Source organism: Mesoplodon bidens (assembly GCF_964165515.1).
Source record: "Mesoplodon bidens genome assembly, chromosome: 14".
Classification (NCBI taxonomy): Eukaryota; Metazoa; Chordata; class Mammalia; order Artiodactyla; family Ziphiidae; genus Mesoplodon; species Mesoplodon bidens.
In genome coordinates, this window is record NC_138170.1 from 72,660,834 (window position 1) to 72,680,544 (window position 19,711).

Here is a 19,711-nt window from a genome sequence, read left to right on the forward strand (position 1 = left end):
GGCATAATTCAGCTCTGTGGGCTGTAGGACTAAGGCCCCCATTTCCTCACTGGCTACCAGCAAGGGCATGTCTCAGCTCCTTAAGGTCGCCTAGATTCCTTCTCATGTGGCCCCCTCTGTCTTCAAACCAGTAAAGCCCACTGACTCCCTCTCACCCTTGGAATCTTTGACTTTCCTTCTGCCTGCAGCTTGAGAAAACTCTGCTTTTCAAGTGCTCATGTGAGTAATTTAGGGCCACATGGATAATCTCCCTTTTGATATATAATAAGGAACATAATCACAGGAGTGACCACAAGGGACAGAGACCTTGAGATCATCTTGAAGTTCTTCCTACCACATACAGTTTGTGACGCCTCCTAAAGACAGAAACAGTTGAGCTCCTTCTTAAGAGACAAGGACTTGAGAGGAGGCAGCCTGCATTTTTGTGTGTGAAATGCACAACCATAAAGAGTGTGATATGTGGTGGCAGTTGTGGTTGTCACATCCCATGTGCTGGCCGCTTAGCATCCTTTAAAATGACCTCAGGCGGGGGCTTCCCCAGTGGCGCAGTGGTTAAGAATCTGCCTGCCAATGCAGGGGACACGGGTTCGAGCCCTGGTCCGGGAAGATCCCACATGCCGCGAAGCAACTGATCCTGTGCACCACAACTACTGAGCCTGAACTCTAGAACCCGTGAGCCACAACTACTGAGCCTGTGAGCCACAACTACTGAAGCCTGCACGCCTAGAGCCCGTGAGCAACAACTACTGAGCCCACGTGCCACAACTACTGAGACTGTGCTCTAGAGTCGGCAAGCCACAACTACTGAGCCCACGTACCACAACTACTGAAGCCCATTCGCCTAGAGCCCGTGCTCCACAGCAAGAGAAGCCACTGCAGTGAGAAGCCCGCGCACCACAATGAAGAGTAGCCCCCACTCGCCGCAACTAGAGAAAGCCCGCACACAGCAACGAAGACCCAACGCAGCCTAAATTAATTAGTTAATTAATTTTTAAATAAATAATGACCTCAGGCATATATTCTACCTCTGCCCGTACAGTTCCCCCCGCCCTTTTGACTTCCTGCCTTACCCCTATACCCCATCATAGAAGTCTCAGCCCTGAGGCCTGAAGAAACCGCAGCTTCCTCTGGCCATCCTGCTCTTTTGAATAGTTAGTGCTGTTAATTATGCTCTGTCCACATTGATCTCCCTATATACACCTTCTCTTTTCCAGTTCACTCTGAGCTCCTCAAGGGCAGCTAGAGTGCCAGAGGGGATTCTACTCACCTGTAAAACCCCTGATAAACTCTGCATGAAACCTGACGCAGAACAGGCGCTTAGTGAATGCTTGTAAGGTTGAGATAGGTAGTGCCATTACCCTGCACTGTGTTATGTATAGGCAGTAAATGATATGCCCAGCAGCTTTGCATGCTGTTATGTTAGCCAAACAGATTAAGGTTTTAAGTCCCACAATAGCCAATCAATATATATTGCAACACAGGATCCATACACTTCTAAATGAGTTTGTACAGTTCATTTACCTTCTTTCTCCATTCAGGTAGTATAATTCTCATATTTAATCTGTCGGCTGATACGTGTGCTCTCAGAAGCCAGGGGATTATCTTCTTTGCTCCTGCAAATGATATTAGAATTAGCTACAGTAAATACGTCAGTGCCACTTCTGCTCCAGGTAACCACATGATTTGGGGAAAAGGCAGCTACGGTCAATGAATTAGCTCTTCTCTACCCAGAGAATTCCAATCCCAGATCACCAACTCATACCAATGTCATTTCAACCCAAGGAACATACGAAGTTCATGCCACTGATCCAAATGTGATTTGGAGGTCTGATAAGTACTGCCAGGTCTATGAGGAAGGACCAGATATGGAAGGTACCTACAAGAGCCACTGCCAGACAGCACTCAGGAGTGGAGACACTGCCACTCAGAAAACAGCATTTAACTGCTGCCCACGGAGCATGAGGAGATACCTCTCAGATATGCAGAGTCAGAGTGGGAAGATGAGTATGCATAACTGGGGCAGCTCTACGGAAACCCCTGACTGCAGAAACTGAATGCCTCCAGTAACATGAATTTAAATGTTGTCCTGAGGCTAAAACAGATCCAGGGACTCTTCCTGAATAATATGTAATTGGAGAGCAGCCAAATGAAAGAGGAGGTGGAGCAAAACCGTTGTGACTCTGAATCCTAAATGATGTGTCCACAGAGGCAGGCTGGCCAGCCCCTAAAATGACCTGCCTCTTTGCACTTTCAGGAGATTAAACTCTGGACAGGTGTCCCACGGAATCAGGGACCGGGGCCAGATTTGGATACTTAAAAATATTAACTCTGTCCTCAATGGCCTTACTGGTGCCTCAGCAAGGTCACTGAGGGCAGAGTTAGTAACTTAACACTCTGTATAGGTCCTGTCCACATACTGGTTAAGTCTTAAGAGTATGCAAGGCTAAAAATGTAAAGAAAATAGATGAGCTATGTAAAAACTGATTTTATAAGAAAAAAATCAGAAAATGAAGAGGACTATAAGATGATGTCTTTATTGCTTACCATATATTATAAAGTTACCATATATTCTAACAATAATCTTCTGGCTTTATGCTTAAAAAGTTGTAGACTAAATAAGGCCTTCTTGGTAATCTAGCGTAAGTCCCTTTACACAGGGTTCAAAAACTGTCCAGAATATACTGCAAGTGTGTTTTGCAGTGAATAAGTACATAATTGAGGTGGTTCTAAATAGATCAAGCTTTATAATATTTTGATTGAGTTGCTTTTGTTTTTGTTTTTTTTCCAGGGAGCCCTCTTGTGGGTAACAGGCATATTACTGATACAGATTTTCATTGACTTGGTTGGAAATGAGTCGGAGAGAATACTTCATGTTTCATTCATGATAAGCCTGAATATGTATACACTTTTGGCCCCCATATTGTTTCTTCATTTTTAACTTCCCAAAGTCAATTATAGGATCCTAGACTTCTAAGCTTTCAGAGGACATTGAAGGTCATCTGGTGTTTCCCAAACTGATTATCATTATTACCCAGAGAGCACTTTAAATGTACATATCCTTGGGTAATACTCCAAGATATCCTGGACTGGTAAGTCTGGAATGGGGATAGACATCTTTATTCTTATAAATATCCCCAGGTGATTCTCATTCTGAATCAGACTTAACCCTAAAATTGTCCAACTTCCCTTCTAGTTATATTTGTTGCAACCCAAGCGATATTCATTTTTAAGGTTATTCATTCTCTTTCCAACTCAACTGTGAACTTGACAGGGACAGGGCCCTGCTTGACTTCCTGTCCCCCCAGAACCTAGTGTGGTGATGAGAAAGAGTAGGTACCCAATAAATGTTTACTAGATTGAGTTAGGTAATTCTAGTCTACTAATCTGTATTGTTGAGTATGCAGATTACAGTCCAAATGGATTTGCACTTTGGAAAACTTTCAACAAAGAGATTTCAGTATAAAATCTCATAATAGTCAATCAATACAATGACCTTAGAGAATTTAGGAGCATCCCAACAAGTACTGTGTGTATTTACAATCCTTATGTTGAATAGTAGGAATAAAGTTGATATTTGTTTTCCCTCACTTGCATTTAAAAAGAATGTCCTGTTATATTTCAGTTAGAGTTAATAAAGTTTCCCAGCCCTTCTCACCATTCAGTGTAACATACTCATATGAGAGCAGTAATGGAAAAAGACAGTCTGTGAGGAATTGCACAACATGGATAGTCTCATTTATATGCACAATTTTGAATTCCAAGAAAATAAGAAGCAAGTTACTATGCATTTACCTTTACAAATGCTGGGATGAGGCAAGATTGGATATAAGCAATCGGATCTGACGATAATATATTCCATTTGCAATTGTTAGAGATTTATGCAAGATAGCAGGTAACACCTTCCTTTTGAATTTCAAATGCCGAATAACCTTTTGAAGATAACAAGGGATATGCATCCGAAATAGTGGTAAGAAATTTATAACGGAGACCACATAATTAGTTGTTATTTTTTGCAAGTACCATATACTCTGATAGGAACACGGGTAGGAAAAAAATTCCTCAGGAAAAAGTCAGCTCCTTTTATTTTTTTCTTTTCTTTTTTACAGTCAAACAGCTTGGCACATTGGGCACCTAATAATTTAGAAGAATATAAATAAAATGTAAGACAGCATCCTGAAATGCTTATGAGCTCTACTGGATTTTCAGGTTTATTTCTAATGTGTAGCCTTATCAAAATAGCAGATTATGTGGGCCTGGGTTAAATTCTTCAGCATGATAGACATCTTTTAGTCCAGAACCTAGTCATTCAATATAAGAAGGAAGAAGCATGAATTTCATTACCTTAGGGTGATCATTCTTTACATGATGTTTTCCAAACTTCAACATCTCAACTTCAGGTTGACTCAACGCCTCAACTTCAGTAGCTGTATGCCAACAAGAGTAACACGACAGGTGATCCCCTAGAACCATGACCTGACCATTCTTTCCATCTAGGCTAATATTTTAAATTGATACTTCCAGGTACGACCATTAACCCCCTGTGTGGTTAAAACGGCTCATGTGGAATAAACTATTACAGTAGGCCCTTCCTATCCACAGGTTTTGCATCAGGGATTCAACCAACCACGGACTGAAATTTGGTTGAATCCAGGATGCAAAACCCACAGATATGGAGGGCCGAATGTTTTAATTGTACTATACCATTTTATACAAGGGACTTGAGCATCCACGGATTCTGGTATCTGCTAGGGCTCCTGGAACCAAGTCCCTACGGACACCAAGGGATGACTGTATATTAACTCTTCACAGGTTTATAGAAAGTTCTCCACTTTGCAGCAGCTACTATCAAGTGAGGCACAAGTGAGTGTTGTATTCATTTCTGCCATTTCAATGCTGGTGGTTCACAGAACCACCAAGCTCTCGATTTTAGTTGGGATAGAATGACTCTCCTTTTGCATCCCAGAGGCTCTTTCAATTCCAACTGCTGAACCAGGAGTTTTAAAGGCCCATCTTTTGCACCAGATTCTTGATGTGATTTCAGAAGAAAACTCCTTGACTCCTTGGCTATTCCTCTATTACCTTTCTCCCACATTTTTCTAAACATAGTGCCAGTTGAATAGACATTTACTTCTGTTTATATTCATCCAGTGACTTCTTATCAAGGCCCTGCTTCGGGTAAATATTAAATGAAGGATGTCTTCCCCTTCACCAACACTGCCTCCCCCAAATCACCCTTTTTCTTTGAGGATACCAAATATATATATAACAGGTTAGCAGTAATATAAGTTCTTGTAAAGTAATAACAACAACAAAAAGTATGGTAGACAACAAACTCTATGGGAATTCAGTACATGAAATGGATGCATGTTCCAGAATAACTGAGGAAAGCCTTGTGGAGAAAGTGAGATGCGAGTGGGAACTTGGAGGATAAGTAGATTTTGATACTAGAAAGAAGGAAGGAAAGATTTGAATATCTTGTGCCTGTGGAAAACACTGTCCGCTCAAACAAGAGGATACCCAATCTTGATGCCACTCTAAAGAGGACTGACCCCTAGGCCACTCAATAGTTGCATATATATAGTAACTAAAGTTGTTGGTTGGGTACACTTGGTCTTATGCCTCTCCTAAATTAGAACTTAAATGTCAACAATAAGATGGCAAAGCTTTAGTTGAAAATGATTGAGCACACACTACTGAATGTGAATTGTATACTGTTTGCCAAACACATAACTTGGGAATATACAGACACTTTCAAATTACAATCATATCCAGAAATAACTGCATTGTGATTCTTGTATTAACTCTAATACTAATGCTCTGTAATGAAGTGGTTTCGATATGGATTTTGCTCCTGTTTCCTAGTCCTGATTCTGTAATTCTCCAGTTGGAAGACCATTTATTTATGTGAGAGTCATTGTCTTTCCTCTTCTCCTCCTCTTCCTCCGTTTTTTTTTGTTGTTGTTGTTGTTACAGAGCACTGTATTACAGAACTCAGCATTTAAAGTACAGATACTTTGGTTTCCATAAGAGAACTCACTGACACTATTTCTATTGTTCTGACCATTCCTGGTATTATTGAATGCTGTGTAAGATAGAGATACATTCAGTCAGGGCCTAACTCTTCCAGTGCAAACATTCTGCTAATGCTCTCCACAAATTGCTTGTATGTGGGTTTCTACAAAATGCTTTCTGCTGCAATAGCACAAACAATATTGAAAGGCTTCCTGGCTTTAGGTAGAACAAAATAATATCTTTCTATTGAGTACCCAAGGGAAGATTTGTTTTTCTCTTTGTAATAATTGTGCTGTTGAAGCTTGCAAGGATGCATTACTCCCAAGCTACATAGTTAAGGAGTTCCTGCATGGATACGAAGGATTGGTTCATATCTCCTCAGTATAGAAGTATAATATTAAATCACCTCAGTTTAAAAAGAAAAAAAACATTTGGAGTACCAACAAAGAAATAGTATAGATCTTCAGACTCAGACTGGAGCTACACCATTGGCTCTCCTTGATCTCCAGCTGGCCGACACACCCTGCAGATCTTGGGACTTGTCAGCCTCAATGACTGTGTAAGTCAATTTTGTAGAGTAAGTCTTTTCCTATGTATATGTACATCTTAGCGGTTCTATTTTCTGGAGAACCCTGACCACCACAGTGCCCTACTCTGGTAGTGCAGGGGCCTTCCTTTCAGGTTCCAGAGCCCTTTCCCCATTTCTCCCATGTGGCCCAGGAGCCCCCTGCTGAAGAGGCTCCTCCAGTTTCCTAGCCCTCCCAAGGGGCATGTCATTTGACACCCCTGTGCCTGTGACCCACTCCTGACCCATAAATGCCTGCATGTTTTGGGAGCTCCGCTTGGCATCAGCGTGAGCACGTTGCCAATCCCCACTCCAACCGGGCTTCACTTACCCAGAGGGAAGCAGAAAAGATGAATAAAACCCATCACAGGGCCTTGACCTGGGTGTTGATCAGATCTCGTGCAAGAAGCAGCAACGTTACAATTAAGTAAATGGATGACCTCAAAAAAAAAAAAAAAAGGGCTTCCCTGGTGGCGCAGTGGTTGAGAGTCCACCTGCCGATGCAAGGGACACGGGTTCGTGCCCCGGTCCAGGAAGATCCCACATGCCGCGGAGCGGCTGGGCCCGTGAGCCATGGCCGCTGAGCCTGCGCGTCCGGAGCCTGTGCTCCGCAATGGGAGAGGCCACAACAGTGAGAGGCCTGCGTACCGCAAAAAAAAAAAAAAAAAAGAAATAGTATAGTGTTGAGTGACTTGTCATGAGTCATCTAACACTCAAACCTTCAAAGAGAGAGTATCTTTATGGATCAGACACTCTCTGATATGGCTCACCCCCCTGAGCAGAATTTTTCACCAGAACATTTTATTTTTGCATTAATCCAACAACCTATTATGTACCCAACACTGTTCTAGGCACTAGGGTTCCATTGTCTTTTTAGAACAATACCCTGCCTTCTTTGAGCTTACATTGTAGTAGTCTTTCATTTAGGAGAAATTTAGCTTTTTAATTTTTATTTATTTATTTTTTTAATTAAAAAAATTTTTTTTTGTAGCTAGTCCAAACACGCTGACTTAGCTCTGGCAATAATAACCAGAATCGCACAACAAGTTTCACTTGACCCAAGTGGCAGTAGCCACTACAATGTTCTATACAGACAAGGCCTCCCAGGGACTTTTTTTTTTTTTTTTTTGCAGTACACGGGCCTCTCACTGCTGTGGCCTCTCCCGTTGCAGAGCACAGGCTCCGGACGCGCAGCCCCAGCGGCCATGGCTCACGGGCCCAGCTGCTCTGCGGCATGTGGGATCTTCCCGGACCGGGGCACGAACCCGTGTCCCCTGCATCAGCAGGCAGACTCTCAACCACTGCATCACCAGGGAAGCCCCCAGCGATATTTTTTATTGGAGGGGATTTTAGCTTTATGAGCTAGCTACGTAAGCATCACTCCAGGAGCCGTTATACTTCGGAAGTCTTTCCTCTGTGGTCTCTCCTGCCCTCAGTCTTAAATGACCGTCTGAGAGAAGCTGAAAGTAAGTCTATCCCTTTTCTGAAAAAGAGTTGTGTTGTTTCTTACATGTTTTATTTCCACTTTTGTATTAGTCACAAGTATCAGGAAATCTAAAACTATATATCAGGGATATAAAATAAGCAATGATTTAATAACATAAAGCATAACTAATATGGTTTTACTGAAAAGAAAGAAATTATTGTGACACACAGACATACACTGTAGAAAACAACTTTATACGCATTTAATTTCACCTTTATGACAGTTCTGTGAGACTGGTTCTGGAGGCATCACTGTTCCCATTTTACAGATGAATAAACAAGGTCACATATTTTTAAAGTGGGAGAAACGTCATTTGTCTGGCTAGAATCCAGTTCTGTTTCCATGTTACATTCTGCCTCTCCTAAAACTGCTAATTTGATTCAGCAAATATTTATTAAATGCATGATTCAGTTTTATTTCTCCCACGCTTGCTACTTGATTGACTAGTGGTTGGAACTGATTGGTATAAGTGGCAAATTCTACCAGGCAGCTTCACAAAGGAACAAGACATTTTTGTGCATGATTTTAAGTGCTGATGCTGAAGCAACAACAGGCTTGCCAACGTGCTCAAAACCCAGAAATAAGTACCCCTATTGTAAATTTATTAAAATTTATACCCTGAATTATCTGAACAAATTATTTGATTGGTACAGATATAATTTCAATGCACAGAACAATTGTAAGTGGCTTAGATGAAACTACTCAGGAGCCAGGAAGTACTACTAACATAGTATGCATCTGAAATCTCTAATTGCCACCTCCACCCTTTCCACTAAGATTCCTGAATCTGTCAGTGGCCCCATTTGGCTCACTCAACTTTCTCATCGTCTATATAATATATTATGTGTCACTCATTTTGTCTTTTTATCACATTGCATTTTTCATGATTTTTGAAAGCATGATGGATCTTATGCACAGCATAATTTGGGGTAAAGAGTGTTTTTCTACTTCTTGAGGTACCTCCTTAGTTTTTAGCACAGTGCTGGTGTTCACTACATTTGGAGAATAGAATTAAAACATCACCAAGCAATAGAAATACCCATTATGGAAGTAATATAAAAATGTCAAAATCCTAGTTCTCAATTTACTTCTTTGCCACTGGAGTCTATTAATTTGGCTGATTAGATTCTAAACATGTGCACCCATGTTTCTAAGGAAAAAAAAACATGGAAAGAATTTGTAGTCCTTTTAAAGAAAACATCCTACTTATTGATTCACTAAAATACTCCTTTTCCCAGAACACTTTCCCATGTTTGTTCTAAGGGAGAAATATGGTACAAAGTCTTCAGGCAGAAACTGAAGAGAGAAATAATGCCTCCACTGGGATCCATTGACTATACATTTGAATAATTCTGAAATGGAAAGAAAAGTGTTCATTATTATCCTAATTCTCAAGTGTTATGTTTCTTCCCTTCAGGGTTATGATAGGAGCTGTTTCTTATGGGTCATGAAGCGGTAGCCTACGTCTCAGGAATAAGCTTCCATGGGCTCAAAGCTGAATATCCTTGAGATGGAATTAGACAAATTTTACACATGGCATCAAAAGGATATCTGGAAAAGCCAGTGGAGATAGATGTTAAATGGGCAATATTTATTGCGCATTTTCTGCATGTCGAGCACGGTTGCAATATCTACCTATCCATTATTTTAAACAACCTAACAAAAAGCCCTTGCAAGTTAGTTATTTTGATCCTATTTTCACAACTGAAGAAAATATGTTTTGATGAGTCCAGTAATTGGGGCATGAATATGGTAGCTCATTATAAGCTGTGCTTCTACAAACTGTCTTAACACAAACTTCCCTGTCAGCCTGATTCAACTAAACAAGGTTTATACATCCCTTAGTTAACTGTCTTATTTGCTTTCGGCGGTGCTTTAACTCTTTAGCTTAATTGGAGTTTTTCATGCCTTATTGTGATGGAATCTAGTCAGACACATAATGTGCCTAATTTTGGTCTTTTTAATTGTGATATAATTTCAGTCTTACAGAAAAGTTGCAAGAATAGTATAAGGAACTCATGTATAACCTTTACTTGGGTTGCCCAAACATTTATATTCTGACCCATTTATTTTATCATTCTCCCTCTCCCTCTCTCCCATATATTATTTTACATGCATATATGCATGTTATTTTTTCTCATTCATTTAAGAGTAACCTCAAGACATCATGTCCCTTTTCCCCCAAATACTTCAGTGTGTATTTTCTAAGAACAAGTACACACTCAAAAATAATCATAATACAGGTATGAAAATTAAGAATTGAGGTAATACAATTATCTAACTCACAGTCCACATTTAAACAGCATTCATTTGAGATCACACTGTGCGGTGTACATAGTGTCTCTGCTCACGGCCCGCCACCATCTGAGTTGAGTGTCCTGTGAGAAGTTTCAGTGCATGTCCCGAGCTGAGGTGTCGGCTCAGCCGTTTCACATGGAACTCTCGTCTGAAGGGCCGGGGGCAAGGCCTCTGCATGGGGCCTGCTATGAGCAAGTGAGACAGACTAAGCACAAAGGAGAAAAGGTGGATGGGCTAGGCCTGAAGTGAGATTGCCAGATTTATGTCCTTTCCAGATGAAATGTGGATCCTCTAGCAACAAGCGGCGTGAAGAGAGAGGACCTTCAAGATGGCAGAGGAGTGAGACGTGGAGATCATCTTCCTCCCCAGAAATACATCAAAAATACATCTACAGGGGCCTCCCTGGTGGCGCAGTGGTTGAGAGCCCGCCTGCCGATGCAGGGGATACGGGTTCGTGCCCCGGTCTGGGAGGATCCCATATGCCGCGGAGCGGCTGGGCCCGTGAGCCATGGCCGCTGGGCCTGCGCGTCCGGAGCCTGTGCTCCGCAACGGGAGAGGCCACAGCAGTGAGAGGCCCGCGTACCGCAAAAAGAAAAAAAAAAAAAAAAAATACATCTACATGTGGAACAACTCCTACAGAACACCTACTGAACGCTGGCAGAGACCTCAGTCTTCCCAAAAGCCATGTAGCTGACAGGGTCTTGGTGCTCTGGCTGGCTGTCAGGCCTGAGCCTCTGAGGTGGGAGAGCCAAATTCAGGACAATGGACCACCAGAGACCTCTCGGCCCCATGTAATATCAAACAGCGAAAGCTCTCCCAGAGATCTCCATCTCAATGCTAAGACCCAGCTCCACTCAACGACCAGCAAGCTCCAGTGCTGGACACCCCATGCCAATAACTACCAAGACAGGAACACAATCCCACAAATTAGCAGAGAGGCTGTCTGTGAAAATCATAAGTTCACAGACACACCACCGGATGAGGTCTGGCCCACCAGAAAGACAAGATCCAGCCTCATCCACCAGAACACAGGCACCAGTCCCCTCCACCAGAAAGCCTACACCACCCACTGAATCAACCTTACCCACTGGGGGCAGACACCAAAAACAATGGGAACTGTGAACCTGCAGCCTGCTGAAAGGAGACCCCAAATACAGGAAGTTAAGCAAAATGAGAAGACAGAGAAATACGCAGCAGATGAAGTAAGAAGGTAAAAACCCACCAGACCAAATAAATGAAGAGGAAGTAGGCAGTCTACCTGAAAAAGAATTCAGAGTAAGGTGATCCAAAATCTTGGAAATAGAATGAAGAAAATACAAGAAACGTTTAATAAGGACCTAGAAGAACTAAAGAGCAAACAAACAATGATGAACAACACAATAAATGAAATTAAAAATTCTCTAGATGGAATCAATAGCAGAATAACTGAAGCAAAAGAACGGATAAGTGACCTGGAAGATAAAATAGTGGAAATAACTACCACAGAGCAGAATAAAGAAAAACAGAATGGAAAGAATTGAGGACAGTCTCAAGAGACCTCTGGGACAATATTAAATGCACCAACATTCAAATTATAGGGTTCCAGATGAAGTAGAGAAAAAGAAAGGGACTGAGAACATATTTGAAGAGATTATAGTTGAAAACTTCCCTAATATGGGAAAGGAAACAGTAAATCAAGTCCAGGAAATGCAGAGAGTCCCATACAGGAAAAATCCAAGGAGAAACATGCCAAGACACATATTAATCAAACTATCAAACATTAAATACAAAGAAAAAATATTAAAAGCAGCAAGGGAAAAGCAACAAATAACATATAAGGGAATCCCCATAAGGTTAACAGCTGATCTTTCAGTAGAAATTCTGCAAGCCAGAAGGGAGTGGCAGTATATATCTAAACTGATGAAAGGGAAAAACCTACAACCAAGATTACTCTACCTAGCAACGATCCCATTCAGATTTGAAGGAGAAATTAAAACCTTTACAGACAAGCAAAAGCTAAGAGAATTCAGCACCACCAAACCACCTTTACAACAAATGCTAAAGGAACTTCTCTAGGCAGGAAACACAAGAGGAGGAAAAGACCTACAATAACAAACCAAAATGATTAAGAAAACAGTAATAGGAACATACATATCGATAATTACCTTAAATGTAAATGGATTAAATGCTCCAACCAAAAGACACAGACTGGCTGAATGGATACAAAAACAAGACCTGTATATATGCTGTCTATGAGAGACCCACTTCAGACCTAGGGACACATACAGACTGAAAGTGAGGGGATGGAAAAAGGTATTCCATGCAAATGGAAATCAAAAGAAAGCTGGAGTAGAAATTCTCATATCAGACAAAGTAGACTTTAAAATAAAGATGATTAAAAGAGACATAAAGAATGATGCTACATAATGATCAATGGATCAATCCAAAAAGAAGATATAACAATTGTAAATATTTATGCACCCAACATAGGAGCACCTCAATGCATAAGGCAAATGCTAACAGCTATAAAAGGGGAAATCGACAGTAACACAATAATAGCAGGGGACTTTAACACCTCACTTTCACCAATGGACAGATCAACCAATATGAAAATAAATAAGGAAACACAAGCTTTAAATGACACATTAAACAAGACGGATTTAATTGATATTTATTGGACATTCCATCCAAAAACAACAGAATACACTTTCTTCTCAACTGCTCATGGAACATTCTCCAGGATAGATCATATCTTGGGTCACAAATCAATCAATTTAAGAAAATTGAAATCGTATCAAGTATTTTTTCCGACCACAACGCTATGAGACTAGATATCAATTACAGGAAAAAAACTGTAAAAATACAAATACATGGTGGCTAAGCAATCCGCTATTAAATAACCAATAGATCACTGAAGAAATCAAAGAGGAAATAAAAAAAAATACCTAGAAACAAATGACAAGGAAAACACGACGACCCAAAACCTATGCGATGCAGCACAAGCTAAGAGGGAAGTTTGTAGCAATACAATCCTACCTCAAGAAACAAGAAAAATCTCAAGTAAACTACGTAACCTAACACCTAAAGCAATTAGAGAAAGAAAAACAAAAACAAAAACCCAAAGTTATCAGAAGGAAAGAAATCAGTTCTATTTACAATAGCCAGGACGTGAAAGCAACCTAAGTGTCCATCATCGGATGAATGGATAAAGAAGATGTGGCACATATATACAATGGAATATTACTCAGCCATAAAAAGAAATGAAATTGAGTTATCTGTAGTGAGGTGGATGGACCTAGAGACTGTCATACAGAGTGAAGTGAGTCAGAAAGAGAAAAACAAATACCATATGCTAACACATATATATGGAATCTAAAAACAAACAAAAAAAATGGTTCTGAAGAACCTAGGGGCTGGACAGGAATAAAGATACAGACGTAGAGAATGGACTTGAGGACATGGGGAGGGGGAAGGGTAAACTGGGACGAAGTGAGAGAGTGGCATGGACATACGTACACTACCAAATGTAAAATAGATAGCTAGTGGGAAGCAGCCACATAGCACAGGGAGATCAGCTCAGTGCTTTGTAACCACCTAGAGGGGTGGGATAGGGAGGGTGGGTGGGAGAAACAATAGGGAGGGGATATGCGGATGTAAGTATACGTATAGCTGCTCCACTTTGTTATACAGCAGAAACTAACACAACAAGGTAAAGCAATTATACTCCAATAAAGATGTTAAAAATCATTAATTTTCCCATTAATTTCCTTTTAACTTTTTTTCCCCAGTTCAGTGTCTAATTCAGAATCATGGGTAGCTTTTGGTTGTCTTGCCTGTTTGTTCTCCTTTAACCTGGAACAGTTACTCAGTCTTATGTTTTGTCTTTCTTGACCTATGAAATTCTGAAGAGCCCATGCTGGTTTTTTTGTAGCATTGCCCTTGGTTTTGTCTGTCCAATATTTGATCCTCTTTATATTCAGGTTATACATTTTGCCAGAAGTATTACGTATGCAATTTTATGTCTATCTCAGTGTGTCATAGCAAAAGGCACATGTTAGTGATTCATCCCAGTATTGGTATATTGCTGAATATTAGCTTTGAATCACTTGGTTAAATTGCTGTCCTTCAGTATAAGATTATTATTTTCACCTTGTAAATAATGCAATTTATGAAGAGATACTAAGTAATTTGTGGTTGAGACAATATAACCACTCTATCTCTCATCAAACATTCACCTGCTAATTTTAGCATTCATTACTAGTTTTCTAACTCCATCACTTCTCAAATAACTATTAGGTAGCATTCCACTGAAAGGAAGACTTTCCTCTTCTTCATTTATTTATATATTCATTTATTTATTTATATTACTCTATGGATTCATGAATTCTTGTTTTATTCATTAGATTGTAAACCACTGCTATCATTACTTATTTTGAGGCCCAAATTGTCCCAGATTTGTTCACTGTAAGTCCCTACAAGCTGGCTCCTTTGTCCTTTGACGCACTCCACGATTCCTTGAGCATCCCCCTCACTTTCTGGTCCAGGATGTTCATTTGCCCTATCTTTTAAAGGACTGTGTCAGACTTCCTCTAGTTACCCTATGTGTACCTTCTCTTTATTGCTCTCTCGTCTCATCTTGCTACTTATGGACACTTTGGAAACACAATCCACCCCCTGGAGTGGTCTTTCTCCCAATGCTTGAGGTTAAGCATGTGAAGTGACTAGTTCCATAATCATGTGCTTTCTGTTCTGTATGCACTCTAAAAATGTGAATGTCAGCATTTAGACAGTTCCTTAAATTTATAATTTGCATCCTTGCCTCTATAAACCCCTGGCCCCTGGCCCCCCATGGCAGATATAGTGCTATTTGGCTCAGAAATTAATCCTTACAAGTTAGTTAAAAGGCCTGTGGAGGAGACGGTGTACCTTCACCAGGAATAAACTGAGCAGGGTTAACTAGGGTAAAATCAGAGGGCCAGGAAAAGGGTCCCAAGGGTCCTACCCACCAGTGACTGATTTAATGGAAATGAGAAAAGTATATCCTGATACATAATGCCTACCAATAATAGCTATGTGACTTTGGGCAAGTCATTAGCCATGTCTGATTTTCAGTTTCTTCATCTGCAAAAAAGTGGAAAATGGGATACTTGATCCATCAACTTTGAAGAGGTTTTTAATACAATGTAACTCTAAAGATAAATAATGTCTCACTAAAATACATCCTCAATTTACTGAGTTCATTTTGATATTCATTTTGTCAAGTTAAATGTACTACACAAACATTGGATAGGGTTGTCTCAAAAAATGTACAACAAAATGGTAAATCCATCAACTATCTTTATATTGCAAAACCTGCTTAGATTTCTTTATATGACACAGGGGATTGTTGCAATGATACATATCATACTCAGTGTAGTGTAGATATCTAGTGTGAAACTATATCAGCAACGCTTCAAGTATTCAGACCTCAGTGCTCTCAAGGCTGAGGCCAGAACGGAAACTCAGTATCACTATTCCCCTGACAATTTTTCTGCTTCCTCTATGTTCATGTAGAAGTAATGTTTCCACCAAGAGAGGAGTTGATTGGAATTGGGTTTTCACAGGCCAACCTAAAGGAAACTTATTGAATAGAATTCAATCCCAGATGCCTCAGAGGCTGATACCATCCACCTTGCCTAGATCACAAGTCACCTTTGCAGTACACTTCGGCCAGAATGGAAGGGGTGGTTTTACTGAGTTATTGTGGCAGGTCATGTAACCTAAGGAGAAACAAACGTCCTTGGTTCACTTTCCTCACAGGGAAATGGAGCACAAATAGAGCAACGTGAAGTGTAAAAAAACACTATGGTATTGCTCCATATTGGTTCATAAGCACAGAAAAGTGTTTCCCAGAAGACAAACAGACAGAATCCACTATCCTGCCAAGTTCCTTGGCTCTGGTTTGTGCCTTATTTTAATAATCTCCTCTCTCACAACTCCCTCCTTGAAATTGAAATAACTTTGCTTTTGGATATTGTGCCATCATGTTAATTGACAATGAAATGTTGATAACATAGCAATGGGAGGATCAATAACAAACGAATTGTACCATGCCTGATAAATATTTACTGCTGGTGAAACCAACTAGTTCAATGTATGCCATTATAGCAGATGCTCAAGAGATGCTGGACTCTTTTATCTCCTTGAACACATCTAGTTTTACATATGTGCCTTGCCTAAGATGACGTTTTCCAAATTCTGGAAAAGTCAGATCACAGGATCAATTTTATCATGACGTAGTATGGTTTTTCTGAATTGATCATGTTACATGAGTTAATTCTGAACGTTATTTTCCAGTCAACTACTTAGTGCAAAGTGCTGTTGACAATCCCATTAAATCATACAAAGAGTCGCTAACAGTGCATTCAAGGATTCACGCTATCTGACCTCAATTCTGAAACAGAAATAAAACTCAACTCTAATTTGTTTGCTACATATGCCAAGCTGATAAGAATAATGACCCAAAGAAAGTATCAAAGGCAAGCACTGTGCTGATAGCAAAGTTCCAGGGTAGCATGCATCCTTGTGTCTAGATCAGCATCCAGCCACAAAGAGCCACGTGTTAACTATGTAGGCTAACAAACTATTCGCTTTTTACCTCAAATATCATTAATCTCAAACTTTTTATCTACTCCTTCTGAGGATAGCATTGCAAAATAGAGTGCCTTCAAGAAGATGTCTCATGTTTGTCTCATTTAAGATACCAGAACACATTTTGATAAAACTTTAGTAATTTACTTACTTATACTAATTACAGTATGTGGGCGATAAAAAGTAGTAACATTCACATTTTTGAAAAAAAATTCCCACAAATAAACCTGCTACTTAAGCACACAGTCCTCAACTTTATGATCTTCCCTCACTAGTCAAAATAAATATACATATGAAAGTGCTAAAATCTTCATTTGTAGTGACATATGAGGGAATGTGACATAAAATATAATGAATGATTTGTCAACCTTAGACTTAACTCTCTCTACTAAGGCTGACGCAAAGAGCTAACTCTTTTTCATAATCTGTAGGTCAAAGACCATAATAGTTAAAGCCAAAACAATGTATCGAAGTAAAATTAGAAGAATCTAAGTCTAAGTTCAGTCGGGTTTATTACCATTATATTCAAGACTTCATAGTACAGAAAATAACATCTTTGTGAAAGTGAATCAAATTATACTTTTGTTTTATTACCAGCCCTGTTTTAAGATTTCTCATCTTATAGCTAATTCACTTCAACTGATTTTTATGCAAAAAAGTGTATCTTTAGATTTTCCCATCAAACTGCATTGAGACTTCATACTGGGAAAATGATTATCAAAATATTATATATATATATAATTTTTTGAAGTATAACCTAAGTTTGCTAATTTTGATACAGTTGTTAATGGTAACTAATGTGTTTTGTCTGTGTTTACCATTCTGCCATTTAAATGAAGAAAGCATATGCTTGCTTTCACTAGGAAAGTTGGCATGAATATAATTTTTATGGTCTCACCCAAGGTTTATGAGACTGTGTGAGTCTCATAAATTTAGTCACTTAGCAGTGGTCATCCGAGTATTTCCCTAATGAGCAGCAGACTGGGGATGTTTAGGCAAGAGTCTAGATCTGAGAAGAAAGACTAGACAACAGGATTTGGAAACATAAGCTGGGGGTTGGGTAAAGTTTCTATTAAACAAACAAACAGTGCAAATCCCAGTAAAGCTATTGAGCAGAGCCACCTAATAGACATTTCACAATGATGTTTCTGTGTTTGTCCTGCCCAGTACAATGACCACGTCCCTGTGGTAATTGACTACTTGAATTGTGGCTAAATTAATTGTAATTTTAATGTAAATAACCACGTGTAGCTAGTGGCTACCATATTCACCAGGATGGCTCTAGAGACATCAGATCTAGGATTCAATTGGCAAGATGTAGTCTCAGGAAGTAGTGCCAGACCACAGATGAGGTGGGGATAGTCCATCACAGGACCACTAGGAGTGTGTTGTAATTTTCAGCAATACATATGTGTTTACTCATAATAGTCCTATTTCATACCTAGATTGTTCTGGAAACTTGGAATGAGCTAAGACTTTAGGGGCACCACTGCATGAGTTTTTGGGAGGTCTGGGAAGTGGAGAGAAAGGGGGAATGCTAGCTTCAGTTACACTAGATTGTGAGCTCTCTGAAGTCACAAACTTTGTTTTTGTTGTTTTTCACTTTGTATCACCAGCAACTAGAAAGTAGGCGTTTAATCGATATTTGTTTCAATAATGAATGAAAGGGCATGTTGTCTGATATTCCCTGCATCAATGAATCCATAGAGATGGATTTGGGGCATCTGTGGGGACTTTGTTGGCCCATAAAAAACTCAGGTGACCAAAGCAGGCATCAGTTTCCCCTCTGGGTAAATTTATTCCTGGTTATTATGGCATTTTACTATTATTATTACTGGAAGAAAGAACAATCACTGCTATTGCCATTTGCAGCGTGTGGGAGATTTGACAATCTTGACAAGATTAGTGAAGGAGGAACTTCAAACAGGGCTTGCTTTTGAAGGAATGATGTGCTCCCTTACCTACTTCACAGAGGTGTTGTGAGAATTTATAAATATTTGGCCATTAAATGCTCATAAAAATGCCTGTTAAGTGCCCCTAGAATGTGTCCCAGAACCTGCTTCTTTGAATGTTTAGTGGATGCAGTGCTGTCAGCAAAAAAGGAGACACTCACTGAGGAAAGGGCATCTGTACTTTATTTTTAATGCCTGTTTTTCTTTTACTGACTGTGAAAACAGTGGATGCTTACTAAAAAGAAAAATATTTAAAAGCAGAAGAGTTTAATGAAGAAAATGAATAACTTTAAATCATTTTATATATATACATATACATATATATATATATATATATATAATTATACATAGCTGTCCATAATATATATTGCCTTATCTCCATGTCTACACATACTCAGGTACACACTCATGTGCACTCTGAATATTTTGGGCTATTTTATACAAGGATTTTTATGAGTGTTTAAATGTGTGTCTATTAAATAAAAGTGATTAACAGTTTTGTACTCTACTTTTTCACCTATTATGATGATGGTGGATGGTCTCTACATGACTTTTAATTGGTGCCTATCAGTCCCTCATGCAGATATTCTGCATTTTAAAGTTCTCTATTGTTGAAAACTTGGATTATGTTCATTTTTTTATGCTATGATAAATTTTGATGCAATAATCACTTTGTACAAACACTTGCCTGCCCCTCTCTCTTCTCTCCCTCTCCCTCTCTTAAAAAATTTGATAGATAACTAAAAGTGATACTGTTGGAGAAAAGGGTAAATTTCCATTAAGGATTTT

General features: G+C 39.6%; 1 protein-coding gene across 2 annotated transcripts in view; it reads right to left on the minus strand.

Annotated features, from left to right (window-relative positions):
* The window catches only part of LOC308627785 (uncharacterized protein), a 347,900-nt gene that overhangs the window by 39,747 nt on the left and 288,442 nt on the right, over window positions 1-19,711 (minus strand). For both annotated transcript variants that reach the window (XR_014017439.1, XM_081254172.1), the window contains exons 6-7: window positions 4,342-4,424; window positions 1,522-1,613 (exon numbers count right to left, since the gene is read on the minus strand). The gene's annotated coding sequence lies outside the window, so the exon portion shown is untranslated. The remainder of the gene's footprint in view (window positions 1-1,521; window positions 1,614-4,341; window positions 4,425-19,711) is intronic.